We start from the raw sequence: 18,145 nt of genomic DNA, 5'->3' as shown, positions 1-18,145 counted from the left end.
AATCAGGCTATGACTATTCCTGGGCCATCAGCATGGCACCTTGCAAGGAGTCATGAACTTTGAATTTTGGTCTAAATCAATGATCTAGTGCTGAAGCTATGAATTTCACCCATCTGCAACTGCATCATGAGGGCTTTGCTGCTCAAAGCATGTATTTATTCCTCCCTCACTGAAAACTCCAAATTGTGAATATGTGAAAGGGGGTTGGAGTAGGACTACGTGCCTGAATTTTCTATTCTGGTCAGTCAATAACCCTCTTTTCCCTCTTTCCCACTTCCATGTATTTTGTCTTCCCTTCCACATCTTTTCTGCCCCTTTGTTAGCCAGCTCCCTGCCCATTGAAGCTAACATACATGGACTATGTCCAAAGGCTTCAATATCCACTGGCTTCCAGCTGGGATGACTAAAAAAGAAGACCCAGGAGACCTAAGAGGAGGTAGAAAATTAGGTCAGGATATTTATGTTCCTGAGTCTCTCTTTGTGAGATCACCTTGGCTTTCTGAGCCTTTTGAACTGACCTAAATGACTCATTCTTGCTCTCCTTCCAGATCCTAGAAACCATTCACTCCCTTCATTCTTCTGGGCCTACGGATGACAACCAGCCCCAAGTTTCTGCACCATCCCTACTATTCCCTCAACACATTACCTACCTCTTTAGAACTAATTCCTTTATCAATAAACTTACTTAAATTTTCCTAAGTTGAGTTTTGCCTTGTTTCCCTCTTGATACTCTCACATATAGAAAATACTCAATGATTCCCCAAGAGAAATGATCTAAGATTCCATCTGTCATGTATCCTGCTCAAAATACAGAATATCCATATGATACACAACTGTTTGTGTCCAAATATAGTTTTTCTTAGTCCAGAATCTTGTGAACTAAATGTATTTTCTACTTGCCCCCATTATATAATGGTACAAAAGAAATAAAATTAACCACAATAAATAGGAATAATGGAAGACACATAACAGCCATTTGTCTCCTCTCTCTGGGGACACTTTTAAGGATCTGGACTTGAAGAATATTACTTGATTAGACACTCATTCTGTTCTCTGGGAGACTCCTTGCCCATTGTTCTCCAAGATGCTTGGATCTCTTTCCAGGATATTCTTATTTGTCCGTTATATTCCTTGGCCACATTTAATGGGCACTGGGGAATATACTGCCCTTTGAGCTTGCACAATTTTTTTCAGCCTGCTTCCCGACCATGAATGATTGGGAGACCAAGAGTTATTTTAAACTTCAGGATTTATAAGTCTTTGGCAGCAAAATTTTCTAAAAAAAATCAGTAGGCCTCTAATTCACTTGCTTCCAATAAGTTCTACATATCAGTAATCATACAGTTCTTTTAAATGCCATTTAAAATGTCTACTTCCTCACCTTCTCAGCATGTCTCTAGCTTTTAATTTACTGAGGCTATTGGCTCTAGTTAGAAGATTACACATTAAAAAAAAAAAAAAACTTTAGCTTTGCAGAGTGGCAGTATCATAGCCGATGAGGTTTATCCGAGGCGCGATTATTGCTAATTAAACAACAACAACAAGAAAAGAAAGAAAAGAAAAGAAAAGAAAAGAAAAGAAAGAAAACAAAGCTTTGCTTTGAAAGATCTTACAGATAAAACTGGCAATAAAAACCCTTCTAAATCCCAACTCCTATGTTGAGGGGGTTTCAAAGCCAACTCTTCCCATAGTTCAGGGCCCCAGATTTCTGCATTAGTTCTCTATCATTCAGTTCTGTATGTGCACCTCTGTGGTTCTCTCTGAAATCGCCCCTTTCAAATCTTTGACCCTTTGCCAAATCTGGACACAGAAAAGTAATAGCAAAATTAAGATCCAGGTTTTCAATGTCTTTCCTGAGTATCTGGCTTAGAACCCAAATGGCCTGGTACCAAGTAGGCTTCCTCAGATGACAGTTTTACCAATATTTTGTTCCTGAGAAACACAGATTGCCATGTTTGTTGCCTCTGATGCATTTCTTTCTTTTTTTTTAAGATTTTATTTATTTATTCATCACACACACACACACACACACACACACACACACACAGGCAGAGACATAGAGGTAGAAGCAGGCTCCATGCAGAAAGCCTGATGTGAGACTCGATCCTGGGATCCCGGGATCACACCCTGAGCCAAAGGCAGACGCTCAACAGCTGAGCCACCCAGGCGTCCTGCCTCTGATATGTTTCATCACTATATACCACCAGTCACTAAACCAAAACTACACATTTTAGATTTTGATGTATTTCTTAGTCAGTTGGGGCTGCTGTAACAGAATGCCATGGACTAGGTTGCTTATAAATGAGGAAATTTATTTCTCACAGCTCTGAAAGTTCAAGATTAGGGCTTGGTCAGGTTCTGGTGAGAGCTCTCTTCTGGACCCCAGACTTCTGACTGCTCCATATTCTTACATGGCAGAGTGCACAGAGAGGAAGCAAGTGTTCTCCTGATGCATAATTATAAGGTCACTAATCTCATGAATGAGGACTCGACTCTCGTGACCTCATCTAATCCTGATTACTTCCCAAAGGTCCTACCTCCTATTATCACTTTGGAGGGTAAAGTTCTGAAGTATGAATTTGGAGGACACAAGCATTCAGTCCATAAGAGCAAGCAATCCTCCACTTCTGTTAACAATTCTGACATTAGGATAGTGCTAGCTTGTGTTGTTACAAATTAATCCTGAAAACCCAGTTTATTAACATAGAAGAGCTTTATTACTCATGCTACATGTCCAGCAAAGGAGTTCATGACACACCATCCCATGGTGGTGGAAAATGGAGGAGGAAAGTACATGGAACACTCAGTAGCTCTTAATACTTGGCTGGAGTGATACTCATCACTTCTACATATGTATCATCAGTCAAAACAGCTCAGGTGTGGGCTCGTCAATGTGGGAAAGTGTGTGGGAATTCCATGAGCATCTCCACTTTTGTCACATTTGTATAAGGTACATTCACATCTTTTAAGTGGCATAGGACTTAGTTTACACCCTTCTGTAACACAGCAATTACATAGAAATAATATATATATATATATAAATATAATATGTATATACCAGTACTAATTGCTTATTTAATATCAATTAGATGATACTGAAAATTTTACACAAGAGTATCACTAATAAGGAGAACAGAGAACTGTAGCAGTTTTCTCTGTGAAGTAGATGTCTGATGTTCAGGGAGTAGTGAACTAACCAGCAGGGCTTATTTTTTATTCTTTACCGACATTTACAGCCTGTGTTGACACTTCCCACATCATCTCCCACACCATTGACGGGGAGGATGATATTCAAAATAATAACCAGTTTGGCATAGAGAGGGACTAGGCAGTCGAACAGAACAGGCCCTCTCAGGATGGCTGCTCACTGTTAATGACTGCTGTGTTTGTGCCAGTGTGTGCCGGGAGACCCCATTCTGGCTGTCTTCCAAGCACTGGCAGCATTCTTCAACCTGTCAAACTTCAGCACGTCCACCTTGCTTTTGCACAAATGGTGCCCCAGCCTGTAATTCTATTCTGTATCTGGAGAAACTCCTCAGGTCCTCTTTCATGTCTGAGTTCCAGTAGGATTTTTCTGGGGAGGATTCACAGTTGCCTTCTCCCAGCTCTTCATTTCCTCCTCCTGTCTTTTTCAGAGTGCTACATCGGTTCTGTTACATTAATTATTACACGGTACTAGCATTAATAATATTTACATCTTGTCACTCCCACTAAACTTTGAGCCCCTCTAAAAAAAAATAATAGGCGCCTGGTTGGCTCAGTCAAGGGAGCATGTGACTCTTGATCTTGAGGCCCCATGTTGGGTGTAGAGATTGCTAAAAATAAATAAATTTTAAAAATAATAACAAGAGAGGCACCTGGGTGGTGCAGTTGGCTGAGCGTCTGACTCTTGATTTTGGCTCAGGTCATGATCTCAGGGTTGTGAGAGCAAGTCCTGCATCAGGCTCCGAGTCTGTTTGAGTTTCTCTCACCCTATGCCCTCCCCCCCCACACTCACTCTTTCTCTCTCTCTCCCTGTCTCCATCTCTCTCTAAAATAAATAAATATTAAAAAATAGTGATTATACTTATTGAGGATGTACCATGTACAAGGTACTATTCTAAGTGCTTTATATGCAGTAATAAATTTAGTCCTGAATAGAGCTCTCTTACTGTCTCCGTTTTACAGATGAGGAAACTAAGCTACAATGAAGTCAGTTTAATTGTCCAAGGTTAATTTTGTCATCCTTAGCACCTGGCACAGCCTCACACACATGTGGCTATTGAATAAATAGATTCATACAGCCTTTATATTTTTACTGTCTTTTACCCAGTTTATTGTATTAGCTCTCTCTATCCCATTATCGTGTCTCCTCCTCTGCCTGGGACCACTCCTAACAACTGTGATCCACCCATATCTGCCTACTTCAGAAGCTCCTGCTACAAGTTACATCCTATTATTCAATTTAAGTTTCAGTCTTGTTATCTGGCTTTCTCAGTGAAACTCTATTAATACAGAAACCATGTCTTCTATATATTTTGACTACTGCTTATCAAAGAACTCACCAGAAACCAGGAATTCCAGACAGTGCTTATTAACTGAGCAGTTAGTGAGGAGTGATTTGAACTTCTGCCATTTTTGTTTGGGGTAGCACTAATATTAAATACCTAATCCCTGTGCAGAACTCAGGGTCACAGTGGAATTTCGTACAAGCTGGAAACCATAAGGTAATTGGTTTTGTACCTCCTTGCACCTCCCATCCCTCTGACAGTAATATTGGGAATGAGTCCCTGGGCCTCAAGCAGGGCAGTAGCAGATATATTCCCATAATACTTCTGGATATGCTACAGGAAGATTCTGGAAAACTTGATAATAATGTGAATTTCAAAGGGGCATGCAGGGTATGGATGCATAAAGTAAGATTAGTACAATTTGTAAAAACCCAAGCCTAATAAACAGTGGCTTAAAAACATAGGATATATGTATATGTATTTGTGTATATATATGTGTATATTTTTCTTCAACATTTATAAATTTTGTACATTAGTAAGTCCTTATAGTATGATGCTCCATCATGTCAGAGACTCAAGAGTTTTCTGGTTTTTTCCTCTGTTATATATGGATGCCATTTACACAATCATAATGGGAACTGTGGGAGCTTCCATTTTTCCTGTCATATTCCAGCTGGCATGCTGAAAGGTAGGTCAAAAGGTACTGCTGTAATGGGCACATACTACTTCCAGTTACATCTCATGGGCAGAGCTGAGTCACATGGTCACTTAGCCACAAGGAAGGCTGGGAAATGTAGTCTTTATTCAAGAAATCATTTGCCTAGCTAAAATGGGGTTTCTCTTATTGAGGAAGAAGGTGAAAACAGTAAGGGGAAATTGGTAGAATTTTGATTCAGCAGGAAAAGGCATCTCTTTTTTGCCCAGGACTTTGTGTCTGCCATCTGAAATGTGGATGTCTCATACAAATGTAATTAAGGGGAACAGAGCTATATCTCAAGCCTCTTTCTTAATCATCATATGACTTCACTCATACAGGGAATATGAGAAATAGTGAAAGGGATTATAAGGGAAAGTAGGGAAAATGAGTGGGAAAATTAGAGAGGGAGACAGACCATGAGAGACTCTAACTCTAGGAAATGAACAAAGGGTTGTGGAAGGGAAGGTGGGTAAGGGGATGGGGTAACTGGGTGATGGGCACTGAGGAGGGCATTTGATGGGATGAACACTGGGTGTTATACTATATGTTGGCAAATCAAACTTCAATTAAAAAAAAGCTTTGCTATTCAAGCTGTCATAAATATGTTGTTGATCTTTGCTTCATTTTATTGCAAAATATATTAGAAATATGCTATTTAAGTGAACTACTTAAAAAATCAAATTCAAAGTAGATTGATTTATTACATAATTGATGAAGGATTAATCTGAATTAACACCCTAGTTTTTTGACCATTAGAATGCATTCTGCCCTGCTGCCCACTCACATAATTTGAATATTTTTTTAAACTGGGCCCAGTAAATGTACATACCCTCCTGAGTTCCACAGTGAAGACTGGTGTTATTATGCTGAACTGTGAGGATTATTATTATTTTCCATATGTTACAGACTCAATCAGTGTTTTTAATAAGGTCTCCAATGCAGATCTTCTTTTCTTTCCAAAGCAAAAATTAGCACTCAAATGCCACTACATATGTCCTCTTAAATGCCCATAGGGACAGCATATCCAGACTCAGACAGACCCAATTGTTGACTTGCAAGGAACACATACATAAAATTTTATCAATCACTTCTCCATCTCAGCAGAACAGATGGCTTTTACCACCATTCACTCAATGGGCCTTGAAGCAGCAGCGGGGGAAGGTCTCTGGGTTTTTTTATACAGAGGAGTGGCAAATATATCCTCACAATAGAAACTGGTCAGCTGATCTCCTCCTAAAAGCTACCAGGAAGATTCAGAGTACACACATGCACTACCAGAGTCCTGAGAATATATCAGAGATGAATTCCAGAAGATTTCATAAGTATCTTTATTAGGCCCCTACTTCTAAAGAAACTGTTTTTTACTAGGTACTGTGCTAAATGGCTAACATACATTATCTTATTACAGCAATCTTAAAAGAGAGGCATTGTTACTGTCTTTTACATTTGAAGAAATGATGACTCAGAAAGGCAAAGCAGATTTCCTACCTTACACAGATAGTAAAGAATGGAATCAAGATATGAAAGCTTGTTCAACCCTGTCCTATACATGTCCTATGGATTTTTGCATCCAGAAAATATAAACAAGGAAAACATTTGACCTTGCAACTTAATAGATTATATAACAGTACTTTTCAGTAATAACAATCCACAATTTCTTTTGTACAATGACCTGTCATTACACGTTAAATTATTATCATTCACTGTCTTTCATGGGACTTACCAGCCATTTATTACCAGTCATGTAAACAGCACTTCTTAGGACCATTATATATATCATTATATATATGGAATGAGTCCCTGGGCCTGGTTTTTTTGCTCTGTTATATATAGAGAGCAATAAGTATATATTATATTTATACATAAATATAATATTATTTGCTTTTTAAAAATAAGATATGTCAATGGAAAGAAATATGTGGCCCTGAAACTTAGAACATGATGTTAAAAAAGAAGAACATGATGTTAATGTATTTGAAAGAACAAAGAACATATTTAGCAATACATTAATAATGAAGAAAGGATGAACTAGAGATGGTGGGGAATACACTTTTCTAGTTTCTATATGTTCCATGGTAAGCAAATATTAAGTTAATAAGTGAAGAGAATGAAATGTATCATTTATGAAAGGTGAGGACCTAGACATAAATTTATCAGATATCTAAGCATTAACAAAAGCTTTCAGAATTTCATGGCATCACAAAATAATTGTGTGGAATCTCAGTCATTATCTAGTAGGCTCTTTACCCATCAGTTTGATAGTTTTTCTGACCATTTCTTTACTTCCAGTGGATCCAAGGTCTTGCCTATTCTGTTGAATAGAATGTAGAAGAAAATAGTGAAACCCAAGATGCTAGGACTTCGGGGTGTACCTGAATAGCCACATCACCCAGGAAAACAGGCAGAAAGCAGATGAAATGAGAATTATCAGCTTCATTTTCAGAGAATTACAGAGAATGAATCCTGGATCCAAGAACCAGGGTGGGGGGAGTCTGGGGTCTGGGAATTACAGATGATCCCTGTAAGGAATCCTAGCCCCCCCCCAAAAAAAAAATCCATTTTATGGATTGGGAGCCCTTGCTTAGGGAAACTGAAACAGAGTGGAATGCACTAGCCTGTTTTCCTGTGAGCTCACTCAGGTAGTTTGTGTTCTTTCCTGGACCTCTGTATGAGATGGGATTAGTTCATAGATTTACGTGACATTGGACAAACCACTTCACCTTTTGTGTCTCTTCCCATATTTTGAAAATGATCAGCCAGATCCATCTACAAGATCCTTTCCAAACACATTCATTAGCCCACTGTCTCATTGGCAGAAGCTGCTTTCCCACGTATCACGCTGAGGAATGCCTTTTGCTGGGAAAGCATTTACTCTTTGCTGGAGAAACCCCCAATGTAATATCACTCATTCTCACCAAGCTAAGTCCCCTCTGTTCAATTTTAAAGGGTAAGCACCATCAAATGAAATTATAGATGCTGAGCACACAATCCTCAAAATACTGAATTTCTGAAGAATACTGTAATTTCCCCACTTTAGCTGGTGTGGTCAGTGACAACTCTGGTGACGGTAGCTGAGTGTTTCCGACAAAAGGTGGTTGGTTGGGTTCTACATCGCAGAGGAGACTATCTGAGAATCCGGGGTGGGGTGGGGGGTGGTGGTGGAGTGACCGACTGTGCCCAGGACAATGCTTCACCGCTTTTCTCAGTGGCTCGCATAGTGAAAGGAAGCCTCTAGCATTTCATAGGATAAGACGGGGCGATGATTATGTGACTAAAATAGCACCAGGCTGAGCTGACAATTTGGAAGATGGTGCCCATTCAAAGTGAAAGAGAGGTAAAAGACACTGGCCAAAAAGGGTAGGGAGGCAGTTTCCTTGAAAGACCTGAAAATGAGCAGCAGGGAAGATAAAAGGATAGGAGCTGTGCACAATAGCATATTCTTCTCCTAACCACCTAATTCTCCCGCTCTGTATTCATCACTGTCAGGCTCTGCAGAGCCCTCAAAAGGGCTTTATGTTGAGCCTCATTATCGGCTCAGAGATAGAGGGCACGCCATGCAAATGAAGCCAAACCCAAGATAGGCTGTTAAAATACTGCAATTTGTCAGCATTTAGATAAACAGATGAAGGGCATACTGTGTGTGGGAGGTGGGCTCCCTCCACCCCCAGAGCTTTCAGGGTATTTTGACACTTGTTGTGAGAAATATCTCCAAGTTCCCCACACTGGCTCCCTCCTTATCACTTGAAGAGAGGAAAAAGAGTTGCTAATTTACTTCTGACTAAGATTGTGGGGAGACTGGGGGAGTCTCTGCTTTCATCCATTGGTATTTAGGTTGTTGATTAATGTCCTCTCATTAGGCTGCGCTTTCCTTTCTGTTTGCTGCTTGCACAGCCTCTAGGAAGAGCGAACTGTTAAGCTTCTAAGAGTAGTTTTGAAGAGTGGGGAGAAACACACCCCACACACCCATACCCGCTAGCACACTTCCCTGAAGTGGATCTCTGGGCTAACTGGAGCAACGCTGAAGTATTCTTCTCACGCCAAGAAGGTGGTGTGGAAGAGTTTAAACTCCTGTCTTCCAAAGAGTGTTGCCTTGCTTCTCCTAGTAACCTGGTCTTGATTAAAGAAAAACAAAATGATCCGTGTTAATTGTTTAGAGCTTACAGGCTGTGCCCCTTCTGTCAGCTGGAAGGGAAAGCGCCTCAAAGCAAGGCCGAGAGGAGGGGACAAAGCTGCCTTTGGTGATCTAGTCTATTCTCTAGTTTCTTAAAGGACTTTTAATGATGCTTTGATGACAGCACCTTAGAAATCAGATCGAATCCATTGTAGCAAATTTTCAAAAGCAAGATTATGTGACAATGGGGTCGCCAGCCCCTCCGTAAGCAGGCCTGGCCGCAAGGCTGCCTGCCTAAGCTTATCCACAGCTGTTGCCCAGCCTAAAGCTGTCAGGGAGCATCCCCACCCACCCCACCCCGGAGCTGAACCTTGGTGGCATGAGCCCCCCCATCCATCTCAATCCCTCCCACAAAATGAGAGTCACTAAAATCTCATTTGTGCCTCTTTGCCACTCGAGCCTCCGTGCAAACCTTTCTGTTCTTTGGAGGAGAATGATGTGGACTTAATTAAGTGTGGTAACTTATGTGTAAGGCTGTATTGATGGAGGAAATGTGGTACAGATGTGGTGTGAAATGATGGTGAATTACTCTTGTGAAGAATACAAATCAGGGTGAGTGCCCATTATCTGAGGCCAAAAGAAGTTACTGGGCACTCAATTATCACCCTCTTTGTTACTGCAGTACACCAGATGGTTACAACACTGAAGAGTTTTCTATTATCATAACATTTTCCTAGAGTGCCTTTTCTTCTTCTCCAATTCACCATAAGATGATTACCTTCTTATGGGCAGTTGATTGTTGGGAAGGGTGCTGGGGGGTCACGTACAGATTCAGTGGGGAGTATCATAAAAGGAGGCAGCAGGCTCTGTCTTTAGCACAAGAGCCTGTTGATAGACTCTGCTGTGATTTGGGCCACCCCATAATAGCTCATGTGAAATAACTGCTCTGGTATCTCCTCCCCTATCTAAATCCACCACTCCCTTCTGCCCCCAAATCCAGAAGACGGTGTTCAAGTGTGACCGGCTGCTCTGCCTTCTGTCAAAGCATTTCCAGCCAAGTGAGCAGTTTTTCTTTTAAGGAACTGAGTGGTCCTCAATAAAATTAATTCCCACTCATTGGCAGCATTGAGGTGTCAGGTGAGAACAAAAGTAAATGAGCTTGTGAATATAGGGCTAGCCATTAACTTGGGGCACTCAGGTCTGTCATCTGCCCATCCCTCCTGGGCTTTAGAGTGGGGGGGACAACAACTCCATGGTAAATAAATAAATCAAACTCCACACTGTGAAGATCTCTGAAGCAGAAATCCCAAGCTTGAGGCTTGCAGAACTTGAGACAAATGGAATGATCCTGGGCCCTGAAGAATCTTCCTTACAAAAGAAAGATAAAATGGTGGCATGTCAAAAGCACAGGTTGCTATTTTGTTCATTGCTGGTCACCATTTTGAAAAAATGAATGTCTGGAGAAGTCCAAATGATGCTTCTAAACATGTGTTCTAGGTCAGTTGACTCCAGAACTGGGCTCATAGGAGGACGGGAAACTATGTCATCCTTTCTTCCTCTACCAGCCTGGTCCTGGGATCCTACCGTCTCTCTTGCAGTCCTTGAAAAACATAGAGGGATCACATTTTCTAAAAGGGCCAAGGACCCTGCAGACCTCTTTGAAGTTAACTGTTGTTATGGTTGCATCTGTTTGCTAAACACGATGATGGTGCTATGAGTAGTGATGCCTTTATGACTTTCCTGCTTAAGACAAAAGCACAATCCTAGTGGTGTCTGCTTGAAACCTGATCATGTGGTTTTCAAGACTGGCACCCACATCCTACTTTGGGGTTAGCCAAATGAAACTATATTTTGGTTTAGTGCTGCTAGCACTGAGGAAATGATGGGTATGATCTCTGGTTCTGAGTTTATGTTTACTTAAGCTGTGGCCACCGTGAAACACATGTCCATTTTTTGTGTGACTGAACAAAGCCTCCCCTTCTTTGCTCCTCCCCTACTGCTTCCAAAGGGAACATTTGCTTCTCCTCCCCATAAATATTTCCCTATTTAAAGCTAAAAGCTTCGTGATGTCGTTGGCTCATCAAAGGAGAAATCCAAATGATGTCAAGTTTATAGCTTAGAACATCAGCCCTGAACACTGAAGTCTGTTTATTATTCACAAACACATAAAGTCACTGACATGGATTGCATAGATCCAATTTTTAACTTTGTCTTTAATGAATAAAACAAGAGATATGAGCAAGTGAATAATCAAATGGTATTAATGTCTGGTTTTATAAGCATGCACCCAAAAGATCCATTTTTCTGTAACAACCACCACCACCAAAAGAGCCCTCAGAAATACCCCAAACCTGATTTTGGCTGCAACTAAAACAGAATGTGTATCATCTTATGCCCAGTTACCAAAGTTCCATGATCAGATGCTTCCTTCACTTAATTCCAAAGAAGAGTCTAGATATTTTGAATATCTTTTGTGCAAATACCCATTTACCCTACATAATCTACCAAAGAATGAGAGAACTTAGTCTAAAAAAAGGTACAAATTAAAGGTGATTATAGATTGCATTGACTACTATTGCTAGATAAATTCTTGAGATTGCAGCCTGAGATGTATGTAATTCTGTTCTCTATGGTAGCTATACTCTATTGTTATATAAGAGATTTTCTAAATTTACAATGAAAAAAGTATGTTCTGTGCCATTGGACAAGCCCATGATTTCCACTTTTAAACGGGCAGTTGTTGTCTTGGTTATCATCGCTTCGCTTTATTTTCTAAATTCAGTGATGGGCAGCATAAGAGAACTGCTTGCTCATAAGACATGCTTCAAGCAGAGATCCAGTGATCTAGAGATCCAGTCAGGGATCAAAGATATGATATAGCAGTAGATCAGTGGAGTGTTTGGCACTGGCTGCATGCTGAAAAGACCACAAAAACTATTGTGAAGTCAACTAAGAATTCTTAGAACATATTCCCTATATCTTATATTGTAAGCTATTTATCACTCAAGAAAAAAAAGATACAAATATCTACTATGATAGATTAGATTATTATTCCAAGACAGCTGTCTCCCTTTGTTTCCATGGGAATAAAAGAGCTCTTTGCTCCATTGATGTTGGTTTAGCCATGTGATTTACTTTGGCCAATAGGATGTTAAAAAAATGGCAGAGCAAAGGTTCAAAATGAGCATACATGTTTCCCCTTGTGTACTTATACCTCAGCCAGCATCATGAGAAAAGTACATCCAAGCTTGTTTGCTAGTCCTTTGAGAAGGAGAAGAGCTGTGTGAAACAGCTGAGTTGTGCCAACCAAGTCCAGCCTAAATCCAGCTGGTGAACTACCAGCCACCCCCTGTTGTGTGAACAATCCAACCTGATATCTGTAGAGCTGCCCTGATGAGCTCCGTCAACCTGCAGACACATAAGCAATAATACACGATTGTTTCTGTAGGTCGCTATTATTGTGGTTGTTTGTTACACAGATTATTTTAGCAATAGCTGACTGATACACCTTCTTAGAAATGCTCGTATTGTTAGACTGAATAATTTAGTGCTATAGTTCTCAATCTTAACAGATTCTGATTTCATTAATTTAATTGATCTAATTAGGGACCAGTATTGGTATTTTTAATCCTCAAGTGATTCTAATGTAGAACCAGAGTTAAGAATCACTGAAACATATGAAGAAGTGATCATATACAGGGGATCATTGACAGATGGTTATGAAAATAAAGGCAGAACCTATGACTCTGACAGGTTAATAGGAGGAACAAGATAATCTATCTCACTTGCCTGGAATGGATTGCAGCCTTGGCTGTATATTCATTTATGTGGAGAACTTTACAAGATATTGAATACTGGGCCTTCCTTCAGAGATTCTGACTTAACTGGTTTGTACTGTAACTTGAGTGATTCTAACATGCAGCTAAGGTTGAGAACTGCTGTCATGGGTGCGACACATTGTTTTCAGGAATATTCAAATAGTGGATACACACTCATGGGGGCTGGACTTTCAAGGCAAGAGTCTAGTCCTAGGGCAACCAAAACATGAATGTTCACAGTCCAAAAGAAGTAGTATTCATGGTGGTAAACAGAACTAGAAGAGAGTTTGAGTCTGGATTGAAATTACTCCTAAGGGTATTATAGGTAACGGTTGGTAACTCATCTGCCTACAGAGATCAATTTGGTAGTCCAAATAAGTCAGTGGATGGCATGGTGGGGACTGAAGTATCCTTGGAGGGGCACATACCTAGTGAAATGCACAACCCAACCCAATTCTCACCAGAATAATTTTTATTATTTATTTTTTTAAAGATTTTTACTTATTTATTAATGAGAGAGAGAGAGAGAGAGGCAGAGACATAGAGGGAGAACCAGGCTCCTCACAGGGAGCCCAATGTGGGACTCAATCCTGGGACCCCAGGATCATGCTCTGGGCCGAAGGCAGGCACTCAACCGCTGAGCCACCCAGGCATCCCAAGCCACTCAGGTGTCCCTTACCAGGATAATTATTAAAAAGAGCCTGAGAATCTGGGATTTTATGTTAAATCACTTAGTCTTTAAATACTCGTAGCTAAAAAGGCACTTTATTTATTTTTTTATTTTTTTATTTTTTTGAAATAAAAAGGCACTTTATAAATATTGGACCAGTTAAATAAAAAATGACCTTGAAGTAAATTTGGGCTACCATCTACCACTTTATGAACTCAAGGTTACATGTTCCAGCTGTTCAGTGTAATTTTTATTTCAACCATGCCCTTTTATCAGGGTGATTCAAGTGGGTCAAAAGCAAAAACACTAAGTGAAGGGGCATTTACTGAGACTAGTGCTAGAGCTTAAATGAGTCTTTGGTCCTATCAGAATCCATATAGTATCAGATAGAACTTCTGTGAAAAGCTTTCAAGATGTGTAGTCCTAACGTAGAGAAGGATTGTATTCTGAGTTCTAGCCCTAGCTTAAGGCTCCACACCTCTCTACATGTTAAAAATGTCTTCTGGGTACTGACATGCTCCTATTTTGACACATTGGACTGCTTTCAATTTATTATGGTTAAGATTAACAGTACTGCTGTTTATCTAAAATTGGAAAATGCAGTGCATATGTAATGACTTTATATTTTGAGCCAAAAATCTAAACACGTAATCGACCAGAGGTTTCTTATATCACTTCTGAATGTGAGAAATACTCTGGGAGAGCCCATCTGAATGCCAGTGATTTTGGAAATTCTGGGATGGTTTTACAGGAACAGCAGAATCCAGAATCATGGTGGCTGTGTGTATATGTGCTCACAGAGAGTTTATGCATTAGGTACTAAAGATTTCAGGGGAACTATTTCTCATATTTCCCTTTGTGAAATGCTGTTTTTCTTCCAGTTTTTGGATACCGGAATGAGTTTTCCTTACAAAGTTTCCCTTTCTCTATCCTTTCCTTTTTCCATCCATACCACCAACCTATATGTTTCCTGCTTTAAAATTATAATCATTGCTGTCAGAAGAAGAGTTTTTCGTAAGAGAACATGTTTTATCCTACCTGGCAGATGAGGGTTATTTGTTCCTGATAAAGAAGAAGGTGGAGGCCATTTTGCAGTGTCCCTCTTCAGTTCCCTTGCCTTCTGAAGCTTCATTCCTTTCTCATCTGGAGTCTGCTGATTGGAGCTCCAGAGCATCTTCAAATTGGGAAATTAGAGCCACTAACTCCAGGCTGCAACCACTACCTAGTTTTCTTTCTTTCTTTTGTTTTTAAAGGACCCAAAGATATACACACACCTCAAATCTGACCTTTACAAGTAGCTCAGAGGTAAATACCACTTTGCATTTCCTTTTATTCCTTCACTCAACAAATGTTAATGATATGCTTGTCACTTGACAGGCACTTTGCTAAGCTGCAAACATACAATGGTGGCCAAACTAGATGTGGCTCCTACCTTTATGAACTTGCAGCTACGAGGACAGCAAACACGAATAATAAGTGAGAAACAATAAAAATAATTAATAGCCTAAGTAAATATAAAATTGCATTTGATTTAAGTGCTAAAAGGAAAGGGACTAAGATTTGATCTGGTCAGGAAAATGAGGGAAAATTTCATTGAGGATGTAGCCAGTGAATGGAGATCTAAGGGGTACAAGTCAACTAAGTAAAATGGAGAAAACCCTTCTGGGAGGCTAGAACACCACATGGAAGACCTTGTGTTGAGAGGGAGCCCTAGGGAACAGGAAAAGAGATCTCTAGGTATGGCTGGCCCATATGGAGCACTATAAGCCTGAGGGGTGGGTGGAGACCAGGGAGAGAAGGGCTCTGTGGGCTGTTAATATGTTCCACTTGCTAAGAAACCAATGAGAAGCCACATAAGAGTTTGAAGCTACTGGTGATGGGCCTCTTCTGTACTACTCTAAAGAGGGTACATTGCGGGGGGAGGGGGCAGTGTAGTTAGAATGGGTACAGAGGGATTTTCAGTTTTCTAGAGAAAATAGTACCTTAGAGAAATGGTTAGAATTTTGAAAAGAAAGAAACAAAATTGAGATTTCTTAGCACACAAAATTGGAGTTGGATTGGAGAGGGGATGAAGGAAAGAGCAGGCTCAGGGATGATTTGCATAATGGGATGAATGCTAGTATCTTGATCTGGGAAGTAAAGCCCAGAGGAAGATCAGATTATGAGATCATGAGTTTAGTTTTGGGCCAGTTGAATTTAGGATATCTTTGAGACATTTACGAGAGAAAGTGAGTGGTTACTTACAAGTTTAAAAGTTTAAGGATGTGGGTTGGCTATTAGACTCTAGTTCACAGAGTGGGTGATTAAAGCAAGCCATATAGGTGAGACCCTCTAAGAATATTATGGAATAAAAGAAGAGAGCTAGGACTACGTCCTGTAATAACCACTTAGTGAATAGGTAGAACAGCTTCCCATACTGAAGGTACAGAAAAGGTTCCACGATGGCAAGAGATGACAACTAGAATATTGTGCCTTGGAAGCCACAGGCAGATAGGATGCCAAAAAGGAGAAAGGGGTCATTAGTGTCAAATAATGCTGAAACGAGAAGAAAGATGAAGATTTGGGAATATTCTTTGGATTTAGTGAGGAGGTCTTTAGTCACCCTGACATGAACTATTTTGGTGCAATCGTAGGGCCAAACACATGCTGAAATGAATTGGCAATTATCTCTGGATATTTTCCAGTCCCTCTCCTTTTCATGCAAACACAAGGGGAGTCATTTGAAGTAAATGTATCTAGTTTGGTTCTTTAGTAAATAGAGATTGTAACCAAAGATCAATATCATTTGACACAGGGTGTCCACAAGCCAGTAGTCAAATGTTTGCTTAGTTCCAGCTACCCTGTGATTCCCTTCTTCCTACCACCACCTCTCTGCAGTGTGTTAGAATGCAATATTCATTTTTAAAAATTACTTTTACATTGGAGATACAGTGAAGGGGATAATACACTTTATCTTTTCACATAGCCTAATGGTCAAGTAACATTAGAACTTGGAATGTTAGCTGTAGCCAGTGCCAGGGGACAAATATTTCTTCCTAGTTTGTTAATGAGCTTTAAAAAAAAAAACTACCTCAGTTATCAGAGAGAAGAAAAAATAACTGGAATTTGTATTAAAGGTGCTCCAGTGAATGGGTAAAATAAATGACACAAATTTTTTAAGTGTCAGTATTAGACACTGCTGAGTTGTCACAGATAGGAAGCTGATCCAACGCCCAAAGCTGTTATTTTCCAAATAATAACCAGAACCTACAAATTTCTCCCTCTTCTTTTGGATCTATTTATCTAGGAAAGGAAATATTATTCAATCCATGTACACTTAAACCATCAAATTAATTGAACAAAGATCTTTTGATGGCCCAAGTATATTTTAAATAGCTTAGAGAAAAATATTTTTGTTTATATATGGGAAACATCATTTTGACAAAAGTAGCTGAATAAAAATGGCAAAATTTAAGATTAAAAAGAAGAATGTTTAAAAGATTTCCAGTGGACTACAGGTTTGGAGTATTAGTAAGGATGTTTGGAGAGATCCAGCCAGTGTCTCTAACCTAAAGTGCATCTTGCCTTAATGTAAAAGCCATGTCATTTATTCACTCAGCACATATTTGGAGGATCTAAATATTTCCACACACTGTGCTAGGTGTTAGACAACAGCAACAGTAGTGAATTTATGGACAAATCCCTGCCCTCATTGAGTTTATATTCTAGTGGAGAAGACAATAAATAAATGTATAGTGTCAGTAAAAGACAGTGAGAAGTTTTATGGAGAAAACTAGAGACAGTGGGAGAAAGAAGAGTAATGGTGGGTTTTAATGCAGTTAAGCTGGTAAAAGAAGCTCTCTGTGAAGAGGTTATGTGGAGATTTGAAAAACTTGAAGGAGCAAGTTTTTATAATTACGAGACTAAAAGAGCATTTTATAAAAGGCCCTGGAGCATGCATGTTGTGTGCTCCACAAAGCAGAGCCTTGCCAGCTCTATATTCCCCCCAAACCTTGAGGACACAGAGAATGGGTTTACTCCAGTGCCTCCCTGAAGATGCTCTCATTAGCTATGGCATCCAAAGAAGAAAAATCTGCTTTCTATTAGTGTCTCATCTTGGTGAGTTTAGTTTGCAAATTTTCTGTGGTTTCATTAAACTGAACCAGAAGGAGTCTTTGAATAGATCTATTGCTTTGGAAAACTGAATTAGAAGCCAGCTTGAAGCCTGGCTCCTTGGGGCACAGCCAACCTCCCCAGCTCACCTCTGGCAAAACTGATTCTGTTTGCTTCCCTTACTGAAGACAGACCCAGGCACCTCCCACTTCCAGAGGCACATTGTGGTGGTTCAACCCAGGGTACACAGGTAGTCTGTCCAGGACC

At 40.0% G+C, this 18,145-nt stretch overlaps 1 pseudogene; it reads left to right on the top strand.

Annotated features, from left to right (window-relative positions):
• The first annotated feature begins 1,466 nt into the window (after positions 1–1,466).
• Positions 1,467–1,544, top strand: LOC129498693 (U4 spliceosomal RNA; annotated as a pseudogene).
• The last annotated feature ends 16,601 nt before the right edge of the window (positions 1,545–18,145 follow it).

This window comes from Nyctereutes procyonoides, unplaced genomic scaffold (genome assembly GCF_905146905.1).
Source record: "Nyctereutes procyonoides isolate TBG_1078 unplaced genomic scaffold, NYPRO_anot_genome, whole genome shotgun sequence".
In the NCBI taxonomy this organism is placed as follows: domain Eukaryota; kingdom Metazoa; phylum Chordata; class Mammalia; order Carnivora; family Canidae; genus Nyctereutes; species Nyctereutes procyonoides.
Note: the sequence above shows the minus strand (reverse complement) of the source record. Positions and strands in the feature narration are given on the sequence as shown.